Source organism: Rhinoraja longicauda, chromosome 28 (assembly GCF_053455715.1).
Source record: "Rhinoraja longicauda isolate Sanriku21f chromosome 28, sRhiLon1.1, whole genome shotgun sequence".
NCBI lineage: Eukaryota > Metazoa > Chordata > Chondrichthyes > Rajiformes > Arhynchobatidae > Rhinoraja > Rhinoraja longicauda.
The window spans coordinates 7733114-7759674 of record NC_135980.1 but is presented as its reverse complement, the minus strand read 5'-3'; the positions used below and the strand labels follow the sequence as shown (position 1 = coordinate 7759674).

The following is a 26561-nucleotide window of genomic DNA, read 5'->3' as shown; positions in this document are numbered from 1 at the left end:
CATCTGAACACCAGCATCACCAAAATTGGTCATGGTCACATCTGCTGGGCTGTCACTGACCTGTCATATTAATTAAAGAATATAAAACACGCTGTTAGACACAAAATGCTGGGGTAACTCAGCGGGTCAGGCAGCATCTCGGGAGAGAAGGAATGGGTGACATTTCGGGTCGAGACCCTTCTTCAGACTGATGTCAGGGGAGCGGGCGAGACAAAGGTAGGATATAGTTGGAGAGAGGAAGACTAGTGGGATAACTGGGAAGGGGGGGGGGAAAGAGAGGGACAGAGGAACTATCTGAAGTTAGAGAAGTCAATGTTCATACCGCTGGGGTGTAAGCTGCCCAAGCGAAATATGAGAAGCTGTTCCTCCAAATTCGCACTGGGCCTCACTATGACAATGGAGGAGGCCCATGACAGAAAGGTCAGGCTGGGAATGGGAGGGGGAGTTGAGGTGCTGAGCCACCGGGAGATCAGGTTGGTTAAGGGGAACTGAACGAAGGTTTTGAGTGAAACGATCGCCGAGCTGTATTTGATTCTCATGGATGCACTTCCCATCTGATGTCTCTGCAGGTATGCTTGTATTAGGATTCAATAAAATGTGGGGTGGCACAGTGGTAGAGTTACTGCCTTACAGCGCTAGAGACCCAGGTTTGATCCTGACTACAGGTGCTGTCCATATGGAGTTTGTATGTTCTCCCTGTGACCACGTGGGTTTTCTTTGGGTGCTCCAAATTCCTCCCACATTGCAACGGCATGCAGGTTTGTAGGTTAATTGGTTTCGGTAAATTGTCCGTAGTGTGTCGGATAGAGCTAGTGTATTGCTAGGTCGGCGGGGACTTGGTCGAAGGCCTGTTTCCACACCGTATCTTTCAAAACTTTTTTTAGTTCTCCACTGTTCCAGTCTCAACGTGGCACTTAATATACAAGGATTGTTGTAATCAGCATGAACTGTGGGGTGGTGAGTTAATGGAGAATAAATGGAGAATAACGATGCCCATGGTTCCGAAAAATGAGTCCATCGTGCATTATATGGAATGTAGATATCTTGAATATGTGGACTCGTCCAGAACTCACTGACCAGCTCTTCCTGAAAATGCTGGTTGCAAATTGTTATGGTGCTAGCAATGTAATGTGTTAATTTACCTGGGCATCTGTGTTGGTAACTGAACCTGCCTTGCAAGATGATCACATAATAGGGGAATAAGTACAGAGGGCGGAAAGTAATATCACAGCTCACCCATATGGGGAGATTGGTCCTTTCAGCACTTATCTGGGTGTGGACAAGTATTGAATGTAGGATCCCAGAGATAATAAACAGGCCAATATATATATAGCCTCATATTTCACTTGGGCAGCCTAAGTCCCAAGCGGTATGAACGTTGATTTCTCTAATTTCAAGTAATCACTGCAGTTCCACTGTTCACATCCCTGTAGCCCTATTGTTATCACCTCTTTTGGTAATGGTAATGGTTACCGTGCCTTCTTGATATCACAATGCCATTAAGTGCATGTTTGATGAGAGCTTGAAAATGGGCCAAGATGTTACTTTTTATAGCATCCCTGTGGATATCAAGACTCATCCAATCTATTGTTGGAGTAATTATGGACTGGCTTCTGCAGTTTCACGTTTGTATTTTGTATTGCAAAATTAACATCACCTTGTGAGGCCCAGTGCAAATTGGAGGAACAGTATCTGATATTTCACTTGGGCAGTTTACACCCCAGCGGTATGAACATTGACTTCTTTAACTTTAGATAGTTCTTCTGCCCCTCTCTTTCCCTTCCCCCTTCCCCCTTCCCAGTTCTCCCACTAGTCTTCCTGTCTCCTACTACATCCTATCTTTGGCCCGCCCCCCTCCCCTGACAGTCTGAAGAAGGGTCTCGACCTGAAACGACATCCATTCCCTCTCTCCAGAGATGCTGCCTGACCCGCTGAGTTACTTCAGCATCTTGTGTCTACCTCTGATTTAAACTAGCATCTGCAGTTTTCTTTCCTACTCACCTTCCACCAAGATAATTATAAAGTTTTTTCTTCTCTTCTACTTGTTTCTCCCTTCCCCATATTACCTTTAATCTTCTTTCTATATAAACTCCTGTAAGTTTAAAGTAAGCTTAAAGGGTGAATGGGGAGCAAAGGCAGGTGAGTTTAAAGGGGGCATGGAAGGTGGAGCCCCAGGGAGTAAACTGCCAAACCTTCAGGATTATCAGATAATTAGATAGCAGATTATTGGAGTTTTGCAGCAATTGTGCCAGGAGAAAGATGGCTAAGTATGTGGCTTCTGCCCTGCCCCCTCTTCTGACCACTGTTCTAAATGTGAGCACAGCAAAGATAGAGTTTATTCACAATCACAATCAATCACAATAATACTTTGAATACTTCAAATGCTATCTTTAGTTTGAAATACTTCACCTTTAATTCCCACGACACATGTATGAACCATACTTAATTGGTAGTAAGAAACATCTTGCCCCATTCAAAAGGGCTGAATTTCTTCAAATTAGAAGAACAAAATCTTATATTTCATCTGCATATCTTACAATGCAATGGTGTGAGCAATGACTTTTCCAATTTCAGGTAACTCACACCCTCTGAGTTCTCCTTCAATGCACACTGACCCATCCACATTATTTTCTTCTCCCTTTGTTCACCTCTCCTATCCCCCTCTCTCCACACTATATCCACTCCCCATCTAGTTCCACCCATCACCTACCAGTATCCTGCCTCTGGATCCCACCCCACCCCCACCCTCCTTATGAAAATTATTGATATAATTTAAATAATCTAGTTATATTTTTTGATAGTTCAGGGTTTAAGGGCAGCACATTGGCATAGCTGGTAGAGCTGCTGCCTCACCACGCCAGAGACCCGTGTACGATCCACACCTTGAGTACGTTCTGTATGGATTTGCATGTTCTCCGTATGACCTCATGGCTGCCAGTGCTCCGGTTTCTTCCCACATCCTAAAGACGTGCGGCTTTGTAGGTTAATGGGTCTCTGTAAATTGCCACAAATGTATAGAAAGTGGATGCGAAAGTGGGACGACAGAGAACTCGTGTGAACATGTGTTTGATGATCTGGGTGGACTCGGTGGGCCGAAGAAACTGTTTCCATGCTGTATCTCTAAACTCTCTGAACGGAACGGAACTGAAGGAAATGCTCATTAGCAACACCATTGTGAAAGATGGGTGTGTGCACACAAAGGTTGAATATCTGCTGGATCTCATTGACCTCCCAGATAATAACTGAGCACATCATGTTCACAAAGGTTTCAATGAAAACTACAATGAAGACCATAATTATATCAACATCATGGGGTTTTTCCAAGTATTAGATTTAATGCAAACACAATGGTTTGCAGTGAGAAAGATTCTATTGGCATTGTGGTGATCAAAAAATATATATATTCACTGTTAACAGTCACATGTATTTAGTGATTGTTCCATTGTAAATTTACCCCTAGGCTTTTCAATGCGTGTTTAAAGGCAAAATCTGACATCAAACCACACTGAGATTAGCCCAGATGACAAAAAGCATGGGCAAAAAGATAAGTTTCAAAGTACTAACTCATACACTGAATAGTGCATTGTAATTTCAGGATTCTTGTTTTTTTTTCCTCTGCCCTACTTTGATGTAGCCTTGCTAAATTTGTCCAAAACATGTTGATTTAGAACTACACAAGGCAACAAGTATCTGAAGGTGACAATTACAATTTAATTTGGCAGTATAAACACTGCTTGCACACAACAACTTGAATAGCTTCCTATGGTATGCTGTTACAGCTGTCAGACCACAGGAAACAGTCTCCACCGCTCAAGCCTTTGTTTCCTTTAAATCTATTTATGTATTTTGAGAATTGTTGAACTGCACGGTAGGGATAATGCCAAGCACTGTTAGAAGTATATATTATGTAAATATATATAGTTCAGTTCCATGTGATATTTCTGTTTGGGTGTTTCTTCCTGCTCAGGACAAATCATGGTAAACACAACTTTCCAAATACAAAGTGCTGGAGTAACTCAGCCGGTCTGGTAGCATCTCTGGAGAAAATGGATAGGTGACCTTTTGGTTCGAGATCCTTCTTCAGACTCTGAGTCTGAACAAGGATCCCGACACCAAATGTCGCCAATCCATTTTCTCCAGAGATGCTGCCAGACCTGCAGAGTTACTCCTGCAGTTTGTGCCTGTTACCTTTGCAAACCAGCGTCTGCGGTTCATTTTTATTACAACATGCCAACTTTCCGACACCTTTCACAGCAATGGTCTTTCCCAAAGCACTCTGCAGCCAACATTGTCTTGAAGTCTCGTAATCCGGCAATGCTGTAAATGTGGCAGTCAATTTGCAACCAACATATTTTCTTTGTAACATAAATATTGGATGGAAACTTTGGATAAACCCTGTTTTTTCACAACATTTTGTCATGGGAACCTTTGCATCCAAATTAAAGAGCAGATGCCATGTTAATTTGACATCACAGCTGAAAAAGGTCTCACTGATAATTCCACACCATACAGCAGTGTTCACTTTCCCCTGCAACCGCAAGAGATGCAACACCTGTCCCTTTACCTCCCCCCTCAACTCCATCCAAGGACCCAAACAGTCTTTCCAGGTGAGACAAAGGTTCACCTGCACCTCCTCCAACCTCATCTATTGCATCTGCTGCTCTAGATGTCAACTTATTTACATCGGCGAAACCAAGCGGAGGCTCGGCGATCGCTTCGCTCAACACCTGCGCTCGGTCCGCATTGACCGAACTGATCTCCCGGTGGCCGAGCACTTCAACTCCCCCTCCCATTCCCAGTCTGACCTTTCTGTCATGGGCCTCCTCCAGTGCCATAGTGAGGCCCACCGGAAATTGGAGGGACAGCACCTCATATTTCGCCTGGGCAGCTTGCAGCCCAGTGGTATGAACATCGACTTCTCCAACTTTAGATAATTCCTCTGTCCCTCTCTTCCACTCCTCCTTCCCAGATCTCCCTCTATCTTCCTGTCTCCACCTATATCCTTCCTTTGTCCCGCCCCCCTGACATCAGTCTGAAGAAGGGTCTCGACCCGAAACGTCACCCATTCCTTCTCTCCCGAGATGCTGCCTGACCTGCTGAGTTACTCCAGCATTTTGTGAATAAATACCTTTGATTTGTACCAGCATTTGCAGTTATTTTCTTATACAGCTGTGTTGATGTACATTTATGCACTCAACTGGATCTTGAAGTTTTCCAGCGTTGCCTAATTTAACATCAAGATTTAAACAATCATAAAATGGCTCTTTTGCATTTCTTTTCCTATTCTAGTTAATTCACAAAATGAATTAGAGCAGACATTCAAGGCTTGAATAAGAACTGTTCTCTCCATCCTAATATTATAGAGTATTCAGGTCAGTAGCATAGAGAGTGAGCTGTGCATTTGGGAATTGTTTTGCATCGACCCCCACACGATGGATGATTGATGGCCTGTTTTAGATGAGATGGATGCATCAATCCTCATAAATTGTTAAAATAGTAATGATAAATTTAGCAACATGGTCACTCACAATCGGCAAGTGAGTTAAGCCTCTTGTTTTTAGTCACTTCAATTTAGGATTTGGTTCAAAAGAGTAGTGCACTGTAACAATGAATGACTTCTTTACCCATGATGGTTCTCTGTGTGGTGATTGGAATAGACATAGGAATAAGTCACGTGTTCTAATTCTTTTAAAGCTTTTAGCTTAGCTAAGAGATACAGCATGAAAACAGGCCCAACGGCCCACCCATGACAACCATCAATCAGCCTTTCATGCTAGTTCTATCTTATCCCACTTTCAAATCCACTCTCTACGCACTAGGGAGCAATTTCCGGATGCCATTTAACCTACAAACCTGCACATAGTAGAGGGATGTGGGAGTAAACCAGAGCATTCAGAAGGAACCCACACAGTCACAGGTAGAACGTGCAAACTCCACACAGACAGCACCTGAGGTCAGGATCGAACTTGAGTCTCTAGCACGGCGAGGCAGAAGCTCTACCAGCTGCACCACTGTACTGCTGAAAGTGGCATGAAAATCCTTTTTTGGATAGCATGTTATTGGACTCTGATATGTACAGTAGATTTTCTTCATCCTACTTCTGCCACCTGCTCTAGCACAGAATTCAACCCCACGCTCTAGTTTTTTCGTGCTGTCTTATAGTACATCTTGTCTTGGGAGCCCAAGCTATTAATAATCAATTAGTGACTGGGGAATTTACAAATGGCATCATATCTGGAGTTTTAGTTTATTGACCAAAATATTCAATTTAGTCTCTGTACCATCTCCATAGTATTTAATATCAACTTGTACTTATGCATATTAATATTTGTACTTCTGCGTCGAATATGTTTATTTTCCATATATCTTCAAGGTGTCCTGTTGTCATGTAATACTGAGGGAAGCATGGATCTTTTTTGTGAAATTTTAAGTGAGCTGTGAAGAAGAAAATCATACTTTTATAATGAGGCATACTCAGAAACTATTTCTATTCCCATTGTGTTGATTCTAAATATTTTTATAAACTTTGATAATCTCAAGAATAGAGATCTGGATCATATATGTGACCAGGCATAGATCTTCAAGTTAATTGGTTTACTTAGAACGCACACTCTCAATTAACTTTTATCAAATATTCAGATGCAATATAACTGGTAATATATTTCAATTCACTAAAAATTTTAGATTGGTGCGCCGATAACCTAAGGTGTTAGCTCTGGTAAATTACTCTGGAACCAGGAGAACATGAGAATTCCCTTCAGGATCCAATCCACTATTTATTCCCAAATTAACATCACTAAAAAAACAGATTATCTGATCATTATCTTCTTGATGTTCCTGGGATCTTACTGGGTACAATCTGTCTGCTTCATCCCTAGCAGGTTCAGTAATTAATTCATCAATGAAAAACATCTTAGGGTTGTTAAAAAAATCTGTTGGAATAGAAAATCTTCCTTTGAGATTATAGGAGCAATTTTTTTCATTAATTTCTCTGGTTAATGTTCAAATTGATTTTGTAACTTTAACAATGGTTAAAAGTTGACTCGGCAGAGGGAAATTTTGAATTTCCATATGAACAAATATGTTCTTAAATTATAAAATGGAATAAGAAAATCAATGTGCAATGGTTGAGAAACTGTCACTTTACATTATTGACTTGGGAGCTTTGCTTTTCAACGTGCAACTGTGTGGCTCTTGTTCTGGATTGGGTTATACACAAATAAAGTCATAAGGTAAGAAGATCATAAGTGACAGGAGCATTCGGCCCATCAAGTCAACACCGCCATTCAATCATGGCTGATCTATCTCCTCCCCCATTCTTCTGCCTTCTCCCCATAACCCCTGACACTCGTACTAATCAAGAATCTATCTACTGAATCTCGGCCTTAAAAATATCCATTAACTTCGCCTCCACAGCCTTTTGTGGTAATGAATTCCACAGATTCACCATCCTCTGGCAAAATAAATTCCTCCTCGTCTCCTTCCTTTAATTCTGAGGCTATGACCTCTAGTCCTAGACTCTCCCACAAGTGGAAAATAGATCAAATCGCTTAGAGAGCAGAAGCTATAGTGAATATCTGGAGCAAGACATTGTTGGTACAATAGGGTCATGTGGTAGACTCCTGCTGTTAAGAGGCTTGAGCTTGTCATTCACAGGCCAGGCCTTATTTTTAATGTCTTCCCTGAAGCAAGTGAGTGGCACTGTGAATTAGCGAGAGCTGGAGATTGGTAAGAGCTCATAGTTCCAAGTGTAACCTCAGTACCAACTACGGTTCTAACAAAAGAAGATATACACAAAAAGCTGAAGTAACTCAGTGAAGTAACTCAGAGGGTCAGGCAGCTTCTCTGGAGAAAAGGAATAGGTGACGTTTTTGGTCGAGACCCTTCTTCAGACTGAGAATCAGGGTAGAGGGGGGAAATGAGAGATATGAAAAGGTCTAGAGAACAAATTAATGAAAGACATGTAAAAGGACAAATTAAAGCCAGCAACATTGATGAAGGAAAAGTGGAGCCCACAATGGTCCATTGTTGGTTGTGGAGAAGGTGATAATGAGTGATACAAACAGTGAAACTCAGCAGGACAACATAACAGGACAACTCAGCAGGACATACAGTGAAACTAGCAACACGACTAGGGTGGGGGTGGGACGGAGAGAGCGGGATGCAAGGGTTACTTGAAGTTAGTGAAATCAATATTCATACTAGGTTGTCGGCTGCCCAAGCAAATTATGAGCTGCTGTTCCTCCAATTTGCATTTGGCCTCACTCTGACAGTTGTTTGCAAATGGGAGAAGTTACTTTGGCTTCTTCTCCCGAAGTTTTTATCTCCATCATATTTCATTGTGATCACTTGGAGATGAAATGGGGCAAGCAGATACAAAACCTGTCGCTCCCACAATAATCCAATAATAAACCCAAAAATATTAAAGTATGGACTACTTTGGGATAGGTGTTACCTGTCTCTGTCCTCACACCCCAACCACCTGCACCACCAATATAACCCCTTCACATGCAGTGAAGTGTAAATTCCTGTGCACTTACCTGCCTGCATGCAGGTTTGTCATTGTGCAGTTACAATGGCTCAATGGTACTTTATGACTTGATGAGAACGGATGGGGGGGGGGGTGTTTGTAGGATAGTTGCCTAAAATTGGAGAATTCAGTGTTCATACCATTAGGTTGTAAGCTGCCCTATGAGGTGTTGTTACTCCAGTTTGCGCATGGCCTCAATCTGGCAATGAAGGAGGCCCAGGACAGAAAGTATAAGAAGATAACTGCAGATGCTGGTACAAATCGAAGGTATTTATTCACAAAATGCTGGAGTAACTCAGTGGGACAGGCAGCATCTCTAGAGAGAAGGAATGGGTGACGTTTTGGGTCGAGACCCTTCTTCAGACTGGTTAGGGATAAGGGAAATGAGAGATATAGACGATGTCGAGTGATAAATATCAATGAATGAAAGATATATGCAAAAATGTAACGATGATAAAGGAAACAGGCCATTGTTAGCTGTTTCTTGGGTGAAAACGAGAAGCTGGTGCGCCTTGGGTGGGGGAGGGGTAGAGAGAAAGGGAATACCAGGGTTACTTGAAGTTAGAGAAATCAATATTCATACCACTGCCCAAGTGAAATATGAGATGCTGTTCCTCCAATTTGCATTTAGCCTTCCTCTGACAATGGAGGATACCTAGGACAGAGAGGTCTGTCATCTGTACCTCATCTACTGTATCTGTTATTCAAGATGATGTACATCGGCGAGACCAAACGTAAACTGGGCGATCATTTCACTGAACACCTTCGCTCAGTCCTCCTGAACCTTCCTGATCTCCCAGTTGCTAAACACTTTAATTCTCCTTCCCATTCCCACTCGGACCTTTCCGTCCTAGGTCTCCTGCATTGTCAGAGGAAGATCGCGGGGCTTGGGTCGGCCCGCTGCGGACCTTCCACCGTCAGGCGCGGCCTGCAACCACAACAACCTGACCGCGGGAGAAGACGGCAGGGGAAGGGAAAAGACATTGTGGTCTTCCATCACAGTGAGGAGAGGACTGGAGGAGACTCACTGTGATGGATGTTTCTTTGATGGATGTTTCTTTTTTTGTGTGTTTTTGGGGTTGTGTAATTTGCCTATTTTAATGCTTTATTGTGTAATCTGCCTATTTTAATGCTTTTATTGTTGGACTGTGGGTGACTGAATTTCGTCCAATTTGGATGTCAAATAAAGCTATCTTGAATCTTGAGTGAGGCTAAATGCAAATTGGAGGCATAGCATCTCATATTTCGCTTGGGCAGTTTACAGCCCAGTGGTATGAATATTGAATTCTCTAACTTCATGTAACCCCGGCATTCCCTCTCTCTCTATCCCTCCCCCACCCAAGTCACACCAGCTTCTTGTTTTCATCCAACAAACAGCTAACTGGCCTGTTTCCTTTATCATCGTTACTTTTTTGCACATCTTTCATTCATTGATCTTTACCTCTCTACATCATCATCTATATCTCTCGTTTCCCTTATCCCTAACCAGTCTGAAGGATGGTCTCGACCCGAAACGTCACCCATTCCTTCTCTCCAGAGATGCTGACTGTCCCGCTGAGTTACTCCAGCTTTTAGTGTCTATCTAAGGTCAGCATAGGAATGGGAAGGGGAGTTGAAAAGGTTGGCATTTTCTATCAATCTTGGTCCTATGTAGTACTGTAGGGGATAATAGCCAGTGCTGGAGGGAAGTATACAATGAGGACAATTTTTACTTGTGCAGTCTGCACTGTGTAATCGTTTGCTCAGCTAAAGCACTACAATTACACAGAAGAATGACAACCTTTAAAGGAGCTCCAAAACCAGCTCGGCCTGATTTCAATGCACGCGTTAAGTTTCGATGTGTTAGCAGCTTGTTGTGGACAGGGCCTCAATTGAATTCAAAACTATTTGGTGTTGGATCTTATTAGCACAATCCTATTATGTAAACAAAAGCTCATTTTACAGCACAGCCAACATTTTTCAAGGGTAGTGCCAATCAGTAAATCGTACGTGCGTACTCGGTCTCGATTTTAGTCCTGTTTGAGCAGTTGTCGGTGCTGCACAGTGTATGTTTGTGGAGAAGGACATCGGAAGCTGGAGACCTTATCTGGCACAGCAGTAGAGTTGCTGTCTTACAGCGCCAGAGACCCAGGTTCAATCCTGACTATGGGTGCTGTCCACACAGAGTTTGTACATTCCTCCCGTGACCGCGTGGGTTTTCCCCGGGTGCTCTGGTTTCCTCCCACGCTCCAAAGACGTACAGGTTTGTAGGTTAATTGGGTTCGGTAAGAATTGTAAATTGTGCTTAGTGTTAGTACTAGTGTATGGGGGATTGCTGGTCGGCGCGGACTCATGGCGCGAAGGGCCTGTTTCCGCACTGTATCCCTGCAACTAAAACAAACTGAAAAAACGTCAGCTCCAGCACAAGGTTTATTATCTACCACAGCAGTGATAATATATTCCTTTATTCATCCCACACCAGGGATATTTACAGTGTTACAGCAGCAAAGTGGATAGCAAGAGAGCAAGAGATCATTCATTATAAATAAAAGATACATAAATTGTCATCAGTTTTCTGTGTGTTCTTAGCTGTTATTGTTGACTCGTCTGCTGGGAGCAGTGCTGGTTGTGCAGTCTCACAGCAGCGGGAAGGAAAGACCTCCTATATCTCTCCTTCACGCACTTATCATATCATATCATATATATACAGCCGGAAACAGGCCTTTTCGGCCCTCCAAGTCCGTGCCGCCCAGTGATCCCCGTACATTAACACTATCCTACACCCACTAGGGACAATTTTTTACATTTACCCAGCCAATTAACCTACATACCTGTACGTCTTTGGAGTGTGGGAGGAAACCGAAGATCTCGGAGTAAACCCACGCAGGTCACGGGGAGAACGTACAAACTCCTTACAGTGCAGCACCCGTAGTCAGGATCGAACCTGAGTCTCCGGCGCTGCATTCGCTGTAAAGCAGCAACTCTACCGCTGCGCTACCGTACCGTTCACTTGGGGTGAAAGAGTTTGTCACTGAAGGAGCTACTCAGTGCAGTGACAGTGTCCTGCATGGGGTGGGAGTCGTTGTCCAGCAGCGATGTTAGTTTTGCCATCATCCTCCTCTCTCCCACCACCTGCACTGAGTCGAGGGGCAACCCAGGACAGAGCTGGCCTTCCTGACCAGCTTGTCGAGTCTCTTCCCTTCCGCCGCTGAGATGCTGTTGCTCCAGCAGACCACTCCATAGAAAATGGCCGATGCAACCACCATGTTGTAGAAGGTCCTTAGGAGTGCCCCCTGCACTCCAAAGGACCTGAGTCTCCTTAGCAGATAAAGTCTTCTCTGGCCCTTTCTGTATAGTGCATCGGTGTTTTCAGTCCAGTCCAGTTTATTGTTGAGGTAGACACCCAGGTACTTATAAGAATCCACCCTCTCGATGTCCATTCCCTGGATGTTCACCGGTGTCGGGGGGACCTGGCTGCGCCTGCGGAAATCTACCACCATCTCCCTGGTTTTCCCTGCGTTGATCCGGAGGCAGTTCTGCTGGCACCAGTCCACAAACTCCTTGTTCAATTTTCTGTACGCCCTGTCGTCGTCGCCCGTGATGAGGCCGACGATGGCAGAGTCGTCAGAGAACTTCTGTAGCTAGGAGTCTGCAGAGCTGTGCCTGGAGTCCGCAGGCATCTCAACTGAGAGATCCTTAACTCTCTCTACACAAGGCACCTCAGAGCATAAGAGAGGTGCCATCAACGCTGTATCTGCAAAATTATCCAAATTCACTTGCAGGATAAGAAAAACAATGCCAACTTCTTCACCTTTAAGGCTCTAATTACTCTTAGTTGGCTCCAGTGGGCAGGTATATCATTTGCAAGCCTAAGATCAGACTCCCATACTCTGACAAGGGACTGCAATGTGAAGAAGAAATTATTCTCAAAGCATCCATTGAAAATATATAACTGGTACATAACAACTCAAAATGGAGGAGCATTTGGATGTCACTCAGACCTCAAGTCCCTTCATCAGGAACGAGCCGAAATTCAGCATAGATGTTCTGTAGTAAACTTCTGAACGGTCCTTCCATAAACTAGGGTACATTCCCGATTCTCCAACCTGCCTCATTGTGGACGTTGGACTTTTTTATCTGGAAATGTTAAACTACAATGGTGAGAACTATATTCTGCACTCTGTTATCTTTCTCTTTGTTCTGCCCTTTGTATTTGTGTTTGGCTTGCTTGTATTCATTTATAGTATTACCTGATTTGATTGGATAGCACACAAATAAAAGCTTTACCTCGGTACAGGTAACAATCATAAACCTGGACCTAAACATGCCTATCATTTTAAGCCCCTCTGTCTCTGTGTCTTTTGTGTTAATAATGACAACAGCCATGTTAATTCATCAGCCTTAGAACTGAAGTCAAAACAACCCATCCTCGAAGAACTGCCCAAGAAAAAAAGAGCATGTGTAAACGAGCATATTTATTCTGTTTATCCATTCTTTACCAAATAAATATCAATTTAATTGAAATTTTGGCGTCATTTTGTTCTGTGTAATGCTTGTTTGCGATAAACTTAAATGGATAGCTTTCTATTTGCAATCTCATTTTCGGCCAAAGTGAAACTAAGACTCAACAGGCAAAACGCCAGGCAAACAAACCAGTGATCGAGGGGAAAGGATAAAAATTAGCAATACAAAACATGCCCTGCCGTGAGACATTTGGGGCTGATTGTGGAATTTGGAGCCTAAGGAAGAAAGAGAGCTGATTTACCAGTTATGCCAGAAGTATGGTGAAGGTTATAGATGCAACTGCCATAATTAAGATGCAGGCAAGAAATTGATGGGTTCAAATCAGGACCCTATGTCCTGTCCTTTTTCTCCCAGGATCTATGCTCAATCAACTGAAGGATATCAAAGCACAGGTGTCAGACACCATAGTATTGTTAATGTTTCAACAATTGAGGAAGGATTAGGCCGGAATTTTAAAAATGCTGCGTAAGCATTTGCAGTCTTATAGATCTCCAGAACTCCTATGCCCTATCCTATGAGGCTGAATATATACTTAAGTAATCAGTGTCTACAACTTTATTCTGCCCCTCCTCTTTCACCATCTTTCCTATCAATCTTATTTCCTGTATCCTTCCATTTCATATACTTCCAGTTAGTGTTCTTCCATTATCACTCTCTCCATGTTCCACATTCCATCTTCATACCTAGCACGTGCCCTCCTTATTTCCCTCAACTCCCCCTCTTACCATATCAGTTTAGAGATAAAGATACGGAATTGGAACAGACCCCAGAGGTTATTGGGAGAAGGCAGGAGAATGGGGATAGGAGAGAGAGATAGATCAGCCTGATTGAATGACGGAGTAGACTTGATGCGCCGAATGGCCTAATTCTACTCCTATCCACTTCGGACCTTATGACTTTCGGCCCATCGAGCACACGCCAACCTTCGATTACCTGTTCATACTAGTTCTAATGTTATCCCACTTTTTCGTCTACTATACACTCGACGCAATTTATTGAGGCCAATTAACCTACAAACCTGCATGTCTTTGGGATGTGGGAGTAAACGTAGCACCCAGAGGAAACCCACAAGATCACAAAGAGAATGTGCAAACTCCACACCAACAGCACCCGAGGTCTGGATTGAACCTGTGTCTCTGGCTCTGTGAGGCAGCAGCTCTACCAGCTGCATCACCCTGCCGCCCATCGCTCTGCTTCATCCCGTACCCTGGTTTGGGTTCAGTTATCTTGCCTTGACCTGAATATTGCCCTTGGCCTCATCCCTGTTGGCAGCACCATGGAAGATTAACTAGTCCTTAACGCCTGTTCCTATTTTGCATTTATATTATTTTTAATGAATCCGGGGGATATGAACTGGAATAGAATAGTCACTGCTGATAATTATGCCCTACAAATACAATGACTGAACTATTTACCAAATCCTGCTATTGAGAGTATTTTTATAATCGTAGGCTGCCAGCTAAACTGTGTACAAGAATGTGGGTCATCCCAGCATTTTCCACCTCACAAATTAAGCAGAATTATACCAAAATTCTCTGAATACAAAAGCGAACACTGTACTTGATTGTTGAAGATACCAACTACAAAATCTTTGAGAGATTAATTACTTTAAAGTTTCAAAATAAATATGATCTTGAGAATGTGTTCATGCAGTTTAAAAATAATAAACTCAGAGCTCATATACTAAATAATGCACACAATTGCTCGATTAATTTCCTTAAAGTGCTTCTCATGGGTCTCCTGCAGATGTACAGGTCAATGCTGCCTCTAGTCTTGGTTGCAGCTGATTTGTTCCTCCTCCATCCTTGAATTAAGAACAAGTGATTCAAATGCTCAATTTAGGGGAATAAAACTGCAGATGCTGGTTAAAATCGAAGGTAGACACTAAATGCTGGAGTAACTCAGTGGGTCAGGCAGCATCTCAGGAGAGAAGGAATGGGTGACGTTTCTGGTCGAGACCCTTCTTCAGTCTGATGAAGGGTCTCGACCCGAAACGTCATCCATTCCTTCTCTCCCGAGGTGCTGCCTGATCCGCTGAGTTACTCCAGCATTTTAATTCAAATCCTCGATGCTTTGAAGCAGTACAGTGACAGTGGTGGTAGAAATGCTGCCTCACAACTCTAGCCGATCGGGTTCAGTCTTGCGTCCGGTGCTGTCAGTGTGGAGTATACATATTATCTCTGTAACCATGTTGGTTTCCTCCAGTTGCTCTGATTTCCTCCCACATCCCAAAGACTTGTGGCTAAATGGCCACTGCAAAATTTGCCCTAGTGTTTCAGTGTGTGGTAAAATCTGCAGGAAGTCGATGGAAATGTGGAGAGAATAAATAGAATTATTGTAAAATTAGTGTGAATGTGTGCCTGATTGAATTCAATTTAGAGATACCACATGGAAACGGGTCCTTTGGCCCACCGAGTCCGCACTGACGACTGAGTCCAATGGCTGACATGGACTCAGTAAGATGACAGCCCTGTTTCTGTATGTATGTTTCTTCATGCATATTCCTTTGTAATAGGTAACATATTTTAAATATTTTTAAAAGATTCAGTGACAGAAAAGAAGAATATTATTTTGTGAAATAATTATTTTGAATTTAAATGTTTGGCCTGTAAATTTAAATGTGTGATACATGGTCGAAGAGAGGAAATAATTGCAAGTTATGGGGAAAGGGAAGACTAGTTGCAGTAATTGGTATCTCGTTGAACGAGCTGGCACTAGCACAATGGGCTGAGTGTTCTCCTGCGCTAAATGATTCCATGAGTCAGGTCCCCGAGTACAGTGAATAGAGTTTGGTGCAGCTTGATTTAAATTTTGTGTATCCCAGCACATTTTCCCAAAGGTGCCTTCAACTCAAAGTAATGTGTTTGCACAAGTTCAACACAGCAGAGGGTCCCTAAATTGCTGCCATTATTTTGTTTGCAAGTTAAGGTGATATAAAATCTCGTGCCCTTGATATGCAGAAGAAGTCAATCAAATGTAATTCTGAGTCGCGATCACACCTCTAACATTACCAGCACGCTCCGTGACCTTCTGCCAAGGGCTTTGATGTGATAACCTATTACCTTGTGTACGTTTATGAAATGTTTTATAAACTATCAGTATTTACATTAAGACTATGAGACCATAACACTTAGAGGCAGAATTAGGCCATTCTGTCCATCGGATCTGCTCCGCCATTCGATCACGGCAGATCTATGTTCCCCTCTCAACCCCATTCTCCTGCCTTCGCCCTGTAACCTTTGATGTCCTTGCTAATCAAGAACCGATCAATCTCTGATTTAAAAATACCCAATGACTTCGACTCTGCTGCTATCTGTGGCAATGAATTCCATAGATTAATCACCCTCTGGCTAAAGAAATTCCTCCTCTTCTCCAATCTAAGGGTACATCTTTTTATTCTGAGGCTGTGCCCTCTGGTTCTAGATTCTCCCACTACTGGAAACATCCTCTCCACATCCACTCTATCTAAGCTTTCTGTCATGTCATTCATTAAGAGTTGCATTCAATTTAATGGCTTTCTATAGTTTTGGTCTCACTTTATTGCTCTTGTTCCACAAATTATTCATCAAAGCCATCTTTTGAAAGAATTGACCACTAAATCAAGAGGTTAACTGTACAAACGGCAATGCGGGCTTGGCCCATGGATATTTTTTCTGAGAGCAAATTAAAAAGAAAGTCACAAGATTTCACATGCCCATGCTTTGATGTTAAAGCTGTTTAGTTCAACTGATAAAAAATGTCATTCAACATTTAACTTTAATCAGTCTAAAGAAGGGCCCCAATCCAAAACATCACCAATCCATGTTCCCCCGAGATGCTGCCTTACCCTGCTAAGTTTCTCCAGCACTCAGTGTCTTATTTTGTAAACCAGCATCTGCAGTTTCTTCTGTCTGTATTTAAGTGATCCACAATGCCAGCTTTACATCTGACAGAAAAATGGACACCATGGTTGAGATAAATTGTTAAAATAGTATAGTTTCATACTCCTGTGCACAATTACATACTTGGAACATGTGATCCTAATCTTTCTCCTCATCACCATGAAGTGTAGTTTGGTCAGATACATCACTTTCATCTTCTACCAGCCTGTAGGAGATGATTGCCAATCGAGCTCTATGCATTTTGAACAATTGCCAGTTTCATCTTTTTTTGATGTAAGACTTATCTCTGGCTTGCTTTTATGAATGAAACCTATGTTCCCCAAATACGTGACCAAAGATTATCCCGGTTTATGTAATTAAAGTAAGAATTGGCTGAGTCACACACTGATGGTGTCAATGGGCACATGGACACCTTTCACCGTCCGGCGTGGCCTGGAACGTGGCAACTACAACAGCCTGACCGTGGGAGACGACGGCAGGGGAAGAGAAAATACATTCTGGTCTTCCATCACAGTGAGGAGGGGACTGGAGGAGACTCACTGTGATGGATGTTTCTTTTTTTTGTGTTGGTTTGTGGTTGTGTGTGTAATTGCTTATTTTATTGCTCTTATTGTTGGACTGTGGGTGACGAAATCTCGTCCAAAAGACGGGGTTTTTTTGGATGACAATAAAGGTAATTCTGATTCTGATTCTGATGACACTGGGAAATATTTCACCCAGCTGGAGTGAATTTTGCTTGGAATTGTCAGTTTTTACCGTGGATGTTATTTCTAATGTACTATCTCTGTAACATTTTCTGTTTTTAATTCACAGGGACTGAAGCACTGCCGAAGATCCCCGTTTAGTCACTTTTGGAAAAAAACATTTGAAGATGTTAAAATTGGTGATCAGAAACTTTACGTTCAATTGTAACCCACTCTCTCCAAACAAAAATGGCCAGGTATGTAGATGTAAGCAAGCAAGTCTAACCATGCATAAAATGGACACATGATCTTCTAATCTGATGTCTCCTCATACCATGTAGAAAGAAACCCATGTTAGTTCTGGATCTAGTCTTGTTGGAAATAGTTATTTTTCAAGCCATTGTCTTCCAGCATAGGGTTGCAATTTTTGGTGTTTCTCTTTAGATTCCCATTTAACAATCTATTTGTAGATTACTCTCTCCTGGAATTGTGCACTTAATATCTATTGTGTAGAGTACAGTCAATCTCTTAATTTTACTCAGCTGGAATGACCGCCCCATGCACATCACCAGTTAACATTACTTTCATATTAAAAGAGTGCCCTTTTAGCTAAATGCAAGAGAAGGTTGCAGATTTGGTTGTTGAAACCTTAAGACTTTGTAGAAAAGTGCCTTGAGAGAAACACTTGTGACCATGTCCACAAGGCAGTGATCAGCATAGCTTGTCCTGTCAGCTGTGCGGGAGAAGAATACAATGCATCTTGTGGGACTGTTTCCCAAATGTCAAATCCACTTGGCAAAAGGCCTCATCGCCAGAGTTCATCAGCAAGCACCAAGAGTTTTGCTCGTCTGGGAGTAAGAGGGACTCTCACCATCCCATCCTTCCAGAGTCTCAATGCACTCTGCCCTCATAGGTTGCAAGCAGGGTGTGAGAAAGAGACCAAAGGGCCTTGTCGAGGTTTGTCCTGAGCAGCTGGGTAACAGAGGACAGAGGCACACACTGAGATGAATATCGTGCTGCCGGAAGTTCATCACCTTCATGAAAGGCATGGTTTTGCATGCGCAAAACATGTTGATCTTCCATTGCGATGAGATGTCCATAAGTAAATGCTGCTACCTGGCACATTCCAGGCTGCAGGTTGTGTGCCAGGGGACACATTGAAGCTTGGTGCAACCAACGCAAGAGCTTTGTGAGAAGGACTCTGACTTAAGCTCCTGGAGCCATTGGACACTGATGGGCTGTGCCCTGTGTACACTTAAAGGGTGCATTGTTTAATGAAGCCACATCAGTGGCATTGGTGCTTTGTACATTGAATGTATTCACTTGAAGATATTATCAATATACTGACCTGTATACTGGATTACCCTCTGAATGTAAAGAAAGCATGTATTGTTATGTTTGTTTTTGTACATATTATTTTAGGTATAAAATTTATCTTTGAAATAAAAGACATTGAAAATGTGTAACCCGTAGTTTTGCTGCAACATGTTTGCAGCTTTAGTTTATGTCTGACTACCAATTACAAAGGTGCTGACACAAGAAACTGCAGTTGCTGGAATCTTGAGCAAAAAAGTGCTGGAGGAACTCAGCGGGTCAGATAGCATTAGTGGAGGGAATGGACGGACAACATTTCAGGTTAGGACCCTGCTTTAGAATGACAGATGATGTTTCGGGTCAGGACCCTTCTTCAAATTACCATAGGTGTTGAATTGATGTCCCATGTCTTAATTAGTAAATGCATAACAGTGATACTCAGCTCCACAAAGATCATTGATTGCTCAAACACTCAACCTTTGCGGTGCTGGCTCGAAGGGCCAAATGGCCTCCTCCTGCACCTATTTTCTATGTTTAACCTCAACGATTAGTCTTCACTTACAGCACGCGTGATCTACTCCACTCACCACATTGCAGTTGACATTTGTGGTTAGAACTTTGCCTTGAGATGACCTACTTTCTCAAACATGCAATCAAACATTCTGTGTCCTGTGTGTTGATACAGGCGTACCAGTACTTTAGCAAAGGGGTTTGATGTTTTAAGCTCCACTAAGACGCTTTTCCATAGGGATGTTTTAAAGATCTGGAATAAGCATTTTGGTTTCATGCAGCTTTAAGAAAATAGGAAGTAGCTTTTGTAAAGTAGCAGCATTAATCTGAATACTAACTGTAAGAAATAAACCAGTAGAGAAATACCACATTGAATGTGAGAGGGCTGCTCTGCATGTAACAATGGATTAACGTTTCACCATTTTAAGCTTCATTAAACCTACTTTAGTAAGTTCTTGCGCTGCTTGCTTCCGGATCCAACAAGTAGTTATCACACTTTGTGCCAAAATCACACTTCGCTATCAGGAATAAGCAGCATAATCTCACAGAAAGACACTCAAATCTCTTCCTGAATTTAATACCAGGAGTGTTAAAGATTAAAGGGTCTTCAATTTGAAACATTAACTGCGTTTTGATGCCTGACCTGCTGAGTGTTTCTAACATTTTCTGTTTTTATTTCATAAGGACCGAAGTATTTCTGAGGATTACAGCTTATTCCACTGAGCTGCTCCTACTCTATTGACGAGCCAAACTGGCAACATTTTGGTGAGGTTAGTGTTGTGCAGTCTTCACGAGCCTGATGGTTGTTGGGAAGAGGCTATTCATAAAGATGGTGGCCATGGTTTCCAGGTTCCCAAAAGGGCATGGCCAGGATGGTGTACGTCTTTGATGATACTGGCTGCCTTTATGAGGCAGTGTCTCCTATAAATCCCTTCAATGGCGGGAAGGTCAGTACCTGTGATGTCAACCACTTTTTGTAATCTTCGTTGTTCCTGGGTGTTTTGAGTTGCTGAACCAGGGCATGATGCAACCAGTCAATATGCTCTCTAATGTGCACCAAGAGAGTGTTCGTTGACACACTGAATCACCCTCAGTCTTCTAACGAAGTAGAGAAATTGATGAGCTTTCTTTATGATTGCTTCAGTGTACGGGGCCCAGGAACTTGAAGTTGTTGATTCTCTCCACTGCCAACCCATAGATTCAGACCCTTACAAAGTCAACATTCAGCCCATTGTTGGCCTTGTTCACGTTGTGAACAAGATTGTTGTTCTGGCACCATTCAGTCAGATTTTCAATCTCCTTCCGAAACTCTGACTCATCATTGCTCATTATTCATCCAATAACTGTGGTGCAGTTGGCAAATTTAATGAAGGCATTGGAACTGTGCCTGGTTGCACAGTCATGGGTTTAAAGTGAGTGGAGCTGGGAACTGAACATCCAGCCTTGAGGTGATCCTGTGCTATTGGTCATCGAGAAGGAAGTATTGTTGCAAATTCATACATATTGTGATCTGCCGATGAGGAAGATGAGAATCCAGTTGCAAAAAGATGAAAAGAGATCTGGTTTCCTGAGATTGGAGGGAATTTTGGTATTGAGTGCCAAGCTGTAGTCAATGAAAAACAGCCAATTTTCCCAATCCTTCTATGATATAAATGTTATCATCTGTGGCTATGTTCATGCCAGGCTTTACCTATAATATATTCATCCATGTAAGCAATGCAAGTCTAACCATGCAGTAGGTGGCATAATATGCACACATAATCTTCCAATCTGATGGCTTCTCGTGCCATTTAGAAAGAAACCCATGTTGGATCTGGATCCATTGTCTTCCAGCATCGGGTTTGCCATTTTTGGTGTTTCTGTTTAGATTCCCATTTAACCATCTATTTTTAGGATTGTCTCTCTTGGAAATGTGTATCTAATATCTTGTTAACTTAGCTTGGAGGTACAGCATGGAAACGAGTCCATGCCAACTGGCAATCACCCATTGACCAGTTCTATCCTACGCACATGGGATAGTTTACAGAAGCCAATTAACCTACACGTCTTTGGAATATGGGAGAGATGGTGCCCGTAATGGCTGCCTTGCCAACAGTCTGTCTCGTCCTTTTCCTTCTTTGTTGTTTTTAGTATGTGTTAAATGTATGTTTTAGTGTTCTTCAGCTTGTTATATGTGGGTTTTTGGGGGAAGGGGGGGTTTGGGGATTTTTTTAAAAATCTCTTACCTCGACGGAGATGCAACTTTTTTCCATATTGTATCTCCGTCCGCACTGCAGCCTAACATCGAGGAGTTTGCGGCCTCTGCAGGAGACCGACTTCGGAAACTCCAACCACGGAAGCTTGTGGACTTTGTGGACATCGTGGAGCTGGTGGTCCCTGGTTAGGGACCGACTTCGGGAGCTCCAGGCCGCAGGAGCTATGACCGCCCCGACGCAGGAGCTTTGATCGCCGGCTGCAGGAGCTCCAATAGTCCCGACTGCGGATGGTTCGACTGCCCTGACCGCAGGGGAATAAAGAGGGAAGACAATTAGACTTTATTGCCTTCCATCACAGTGAGGAATGTGGGGAATCCGCCGTGGTGGATGTTTATGTTAACTTTTATGTAGCTGTGTGCCTTATTGCTTTTTTTAGTATGGTTGTATGGTAAATCGAATATCACTGTACCTTAATTGGTACACATGACAATAAAAGACCTTTGAACTGGAGCACCCAGAGAAAATGTACGTGGTCACAGGGTGAACGCATAAACTCCGCTCCCCAGCCACCATCTGTAGACCGGATCGAACCCAGGTCTCTGGCGCTGTAAGGCAGCAAATCTACCACGACGCTAAAGCCCAATATTTCTATCGTATAGAATACAGACAATCTCTTAATTCTCTTTAGCTGGAATCACTCATGCGCAACACCAGATAATATCACTTTCACGTTAAAAGATTCCCCTTTTAGCTGACTAGTCTAGTGTGCTAAGTCTGTTAACGGTACGGTAGCGCAGCGGTAGAGTTGCTGCTTTACAGCGAATGCAGCGCCGGACACTCAGGTTCGATCCTGACTACGGGTGCTGCACTGTAAGGAGTTTGTACGTTCTCCCCGTGACCTGCGTGGGTTTTCTCCGAGATCTTCGGTTTCCTCCCACACTCCAAAGACGTACTGGTATGTAGGTTAATTGGCTGGGTAAATGTAAAAATTGTCCCTAGTGGGTGTAGGATAGTGTTAATGTATGGGGATTGCTGGGCGGCACGGACTTGGAGGGCCGAAAAGGCCTGTTTCCGGCTGTATATATATGATATGATAACTGCAAATGAAGGTGCTACTTTAAGATTAGCTTGGTTGCTAAAGCCTTGAGACTTTGATGCACTGCTTGTTCTTTGCAAAAAAGTGCCTTTAGAAAAATGTTTTTGACCATGGCCACCAGGCAGCGATCAGCACAAAATGCCCTTTGGGCTGTGTGGGAGAAGGACACAATACATATTGTGGGATGGTTTCGAAACCACTTGACAAAATGACTCATCACCAAAGCTCAGCAGTAACACTGTCCTCATTGGTTGCAAAGAGGGTGTGAGAAAGGATGGAAAAGTTCTTGTCAAGGTTTGTCCCGAGATGCTGTGTACCGGAGGATTTTGATCTATACCTTGTTGCCAGAGACACACATCGAGATAAGCATAGTGCTGCCGGTGATCATCGGCTCGAAACCCATTGGTCTTCCATTGTGATGAGATGTTCATAAGCGAATGCTGCTGCCTGACACATTCCAGTGTGCAGGTTGTGTGCCAAGGGCCACACTGAAGCTTGGTGCAACCAATGCAAAGGCTTTGTGGGAAGGACTACAATTTAAGGTCCTGCAGCCATTACACACTGGTGGGTTGTGTCCTGTGCACGCTTGAAGGGTGCATTGTTTAATAAGGCCACATAAGCGACATTTGTGCTTTGGAATGTATTAACGAAGACGATATCAATATATTGACTTCACTATGCATGTGTAGGCTGTATGACACTCTACAAAGAAAGCCATGGTGGGGGGGTGATCGAGGGTGCGGGGTGAGAAAAGCTAGAAGAGAGAAGAGGCAGGTAGTAGGTGAACACAGGTGCCGGGGAGGGTTTGATAGGCAGAAGGTTGGACAAAGGTCAGAGATGAAAAAAGGTGTGAGACAAAAGCATGGGGAAGGAATGTAGGTGGACACAGAGGGAGAGGGGAGAAGTATGTGTGAGTCTAGGTGGGGTACAGGGGAGGGGGGTTGATGAAAGGAGAGGGTGGGGCGAGAAAGGGGAGGGGGGATTGTTAAATGTTACCTAAAATTAGTAAGCTGCCCAAATTGTCAGATGCCCAAACAGATGCCCATAGTTTGTTCCGTATTTTTTTTAAATCATAATCTTTATTATTGCACTATCTGAACAAAAAACAGTTCAGTCTGGCTTCAGTGAAGCAGCCAGGATTTCCAATTGCTTTCAAACTGTGTGGTCAAGGGTATGTATGCCCCATTGCATATTCATTAGTGCCAGCATAAAGAGAGAATCATCAATGCATCATGGCTCGACTCCCTGGGAAGTTTCCTCAATGCATGTAATGAGATTTGTACCATTCACAAATTATCCATCAAATCATCTAATAGCACGTGATGTTTCTACTGTGCCAACATTTTTGCGAATGTAGAATATTGTGTGGAATCAGTGTGATACTGTGAGTCAGTGCATTTTGAAGACCTCATTACGACGGAGGACAAATTATTCAGCACAGTTCATTTGCTTTCCCATCATTAACTTCTTACTTCAAATAACTCATAAATCACTCAAGTTAAAAATCATCTGAAAGTTGTATGTTATTTTCTAAATGATTTGACTTTAAGTGACCAAATAACTCACTCTAACAATGGCATAATTAGTAAGAATTGAAAGTTAACAATCTAGTTGTGCAATTAGTTTAATATATGGATTGTAATACACAGAGCAGCATCCAGAGGCTTGTATAAATATAGTGAAATACTTAGATGCACAGAAACATAAAATGCTGAGGAAAGTTCAGCATATCATACCTTTGTGGGCTTTTGGCCACAAATTGCTGTTCATTGACTCCTTTTGTGTTTCCTTTCAGTACCTATCACTTTTCTCTGCAGTGTTAAATAAAATTGCATCTTGCTTATGCATAGTTTAGTTTAGTTTAGTTTAGAGATACATCGTGGAAACTGGCCCTTCGGCACACCAAGCCAGCGCCGACCAGCGATCCCCGCACACAAATGCTATTGTACGCACACTAGGGACAATTTACAATCACATCAAGCCAATTAACCTACAAACCTGTACTCCTTTGGAGTGTGGGAGGAAACTAGAGCACCCGGAGAAAACCTACCCACGGGGAGAATGTATGGACTCCATACAGACAAGCACCTATAGTCAGGATCGAACCTGGGTCTCCGGCGCTGTAAGGCAGCAACTCTACCGCTGCACCACAGCAGGCCCTAGTTGACTGAAGACTGTTACTGTCCTCTTCAATACTCAAGTCAAGTCAAGTCAAGTTTATTTGTCTTGGGACATGGCTGTGTTTTGTGTCTGCTGTAAGTTTAAAAGTATATATTAAACATCCTGAAAAGAATAACAAGAATAACAACAGCCAGGAAACATTCTGGTTTTCTTTCTGCCATTTTATTGCTTCCTTTCTCATTGAGTTGCAAACATTGATCGAGGCTCTTCCTGTTCACACATCCATTATTTGTGCCCTCTGCACTGTTATTATCTCAGTCTATAAAAAAACAATTGAAATCCTTTCTTATCAGTATTACATATCTTGCATTCCCTTCTAATTAACACATTTACCCCTTAATCTCCTTCCCCCAGGTCAGGCAGCATCTAGGAGAGAGAGAATGGGTGACGTTTCGGGTCAAGACCCTTCTTCAGACTTCAGAGTCTGAAGAAGGGTCTCAACCCAAAACGTCACCCATTCCCTCTCTCCTAGATGCTGCCTGACCAGCTGAGTTGCACCAGCATTTTGTGATACCTTCGATTTGTACCAGCATCTGCAGTTATTTTCCTACACAATCTCCTTCCCGCTGTTAGTTGCCCACAGTGAATAGCACATCTCCTCAATTCCAACCAGAAAGGTCCTGTTTTTTGGGTCCCTGGCTCCACTCTACTTTGATAGTTTGCCCTTTTCTATCAGTCCCATATAACCCTCAGCTCAGGAATACCAAGCTCCCAAATCTCCTCGTATGAACCAATTCTTTTTTATTCTACAGTATTCTACAGTATTCAAAACGCACAGTGATCTGGCACAGATCTACTTGCACTTTATTCTGTCTTAAAACTGTTACAATTTGTTTCGTTCAGTTGTTGTTGTTTAAATTAATTAAATTATTGCATCGTATGGGAGGCGCATTCCCAATCTCGTTGTACCCCTGTACAATGACGATAAAGATATATTGTATTGTATTGTATTGTATTTTAGTTCCAGGTGACGACTTGTGAGTGAGGCTCAGCAATTATATTTACGGCAGTCATTTTGCACACATGATGTGCTAATCCAAAAATGTCTTTTAGTCAATACGTTGTATAAAGCACAAATGCCGCTATGTAGCCTCATTAAACAATGCTCCCATCAAACATGCCGAGGATACAACCCACCATTGTCTCACGGCTCTATCTGGGGCCTTAAAATGCAGTCCTTGCCACAATTGCCTCCTGTCTGATCCTAGTGGTTTTGGAACTGTTCTTTATAGACAATAGACAATAGGTGCAGGAGGAGGCCATTCGGCCCTTCGAGCCAGCACCGCCATTCAATGTGATCATGGCTGATCATTCTCAATCAGTACCCTGTTCCTGCCTTCTCCCCATACCCCCTGACTCCGCTATCCTTAAGAGCTCTATCTAGCTCTCTCTTGAATGCATTCAGAGAATTGGCCTCCACTGCCTTCTGAGGCAGAGAATTCCACAGATTTACAACTCACTGACTGAAAATGTTTTTCCTCATCTCAGTTCTAAATGGCCTACCCCTTATTCTTAAACTGTGGCCCCTTTACTACCATACTCTTTGCTGTTTCTTTTCCCCTTTCCTCCTTTTAAGTATTTCTTCATCATCATTTGCCAACTTGCTTTAAAGTCTCACTCGCAACATTTGTTAATCCATCATGACATGTGTAATGGCTTTGTTGAGAT

General features: G+C 42.8%; 1 long non-coding RNA gene across 1 annotated transcript in view; it reads left to right on the top strand.

The window, feature by feature from the left end:
- Positions 1–26561, top strand: part of LOC144607383 (uncharacterized) — a 41511-nt gene that overhangs the window by 6225 nt on the left and 8725 nt on the right. The window contains exons 2-3 of the long non-coding RNA XR_013549098.1: positions 17728–17854; positions 20106–20191. This is a non-coding gene — a long non-coding RNA (uncharacterized LOC144607383). The remainder of the gene's footprint in view (positions 1–17727; positions 17855–20105; positions 20192–26561) is intronic.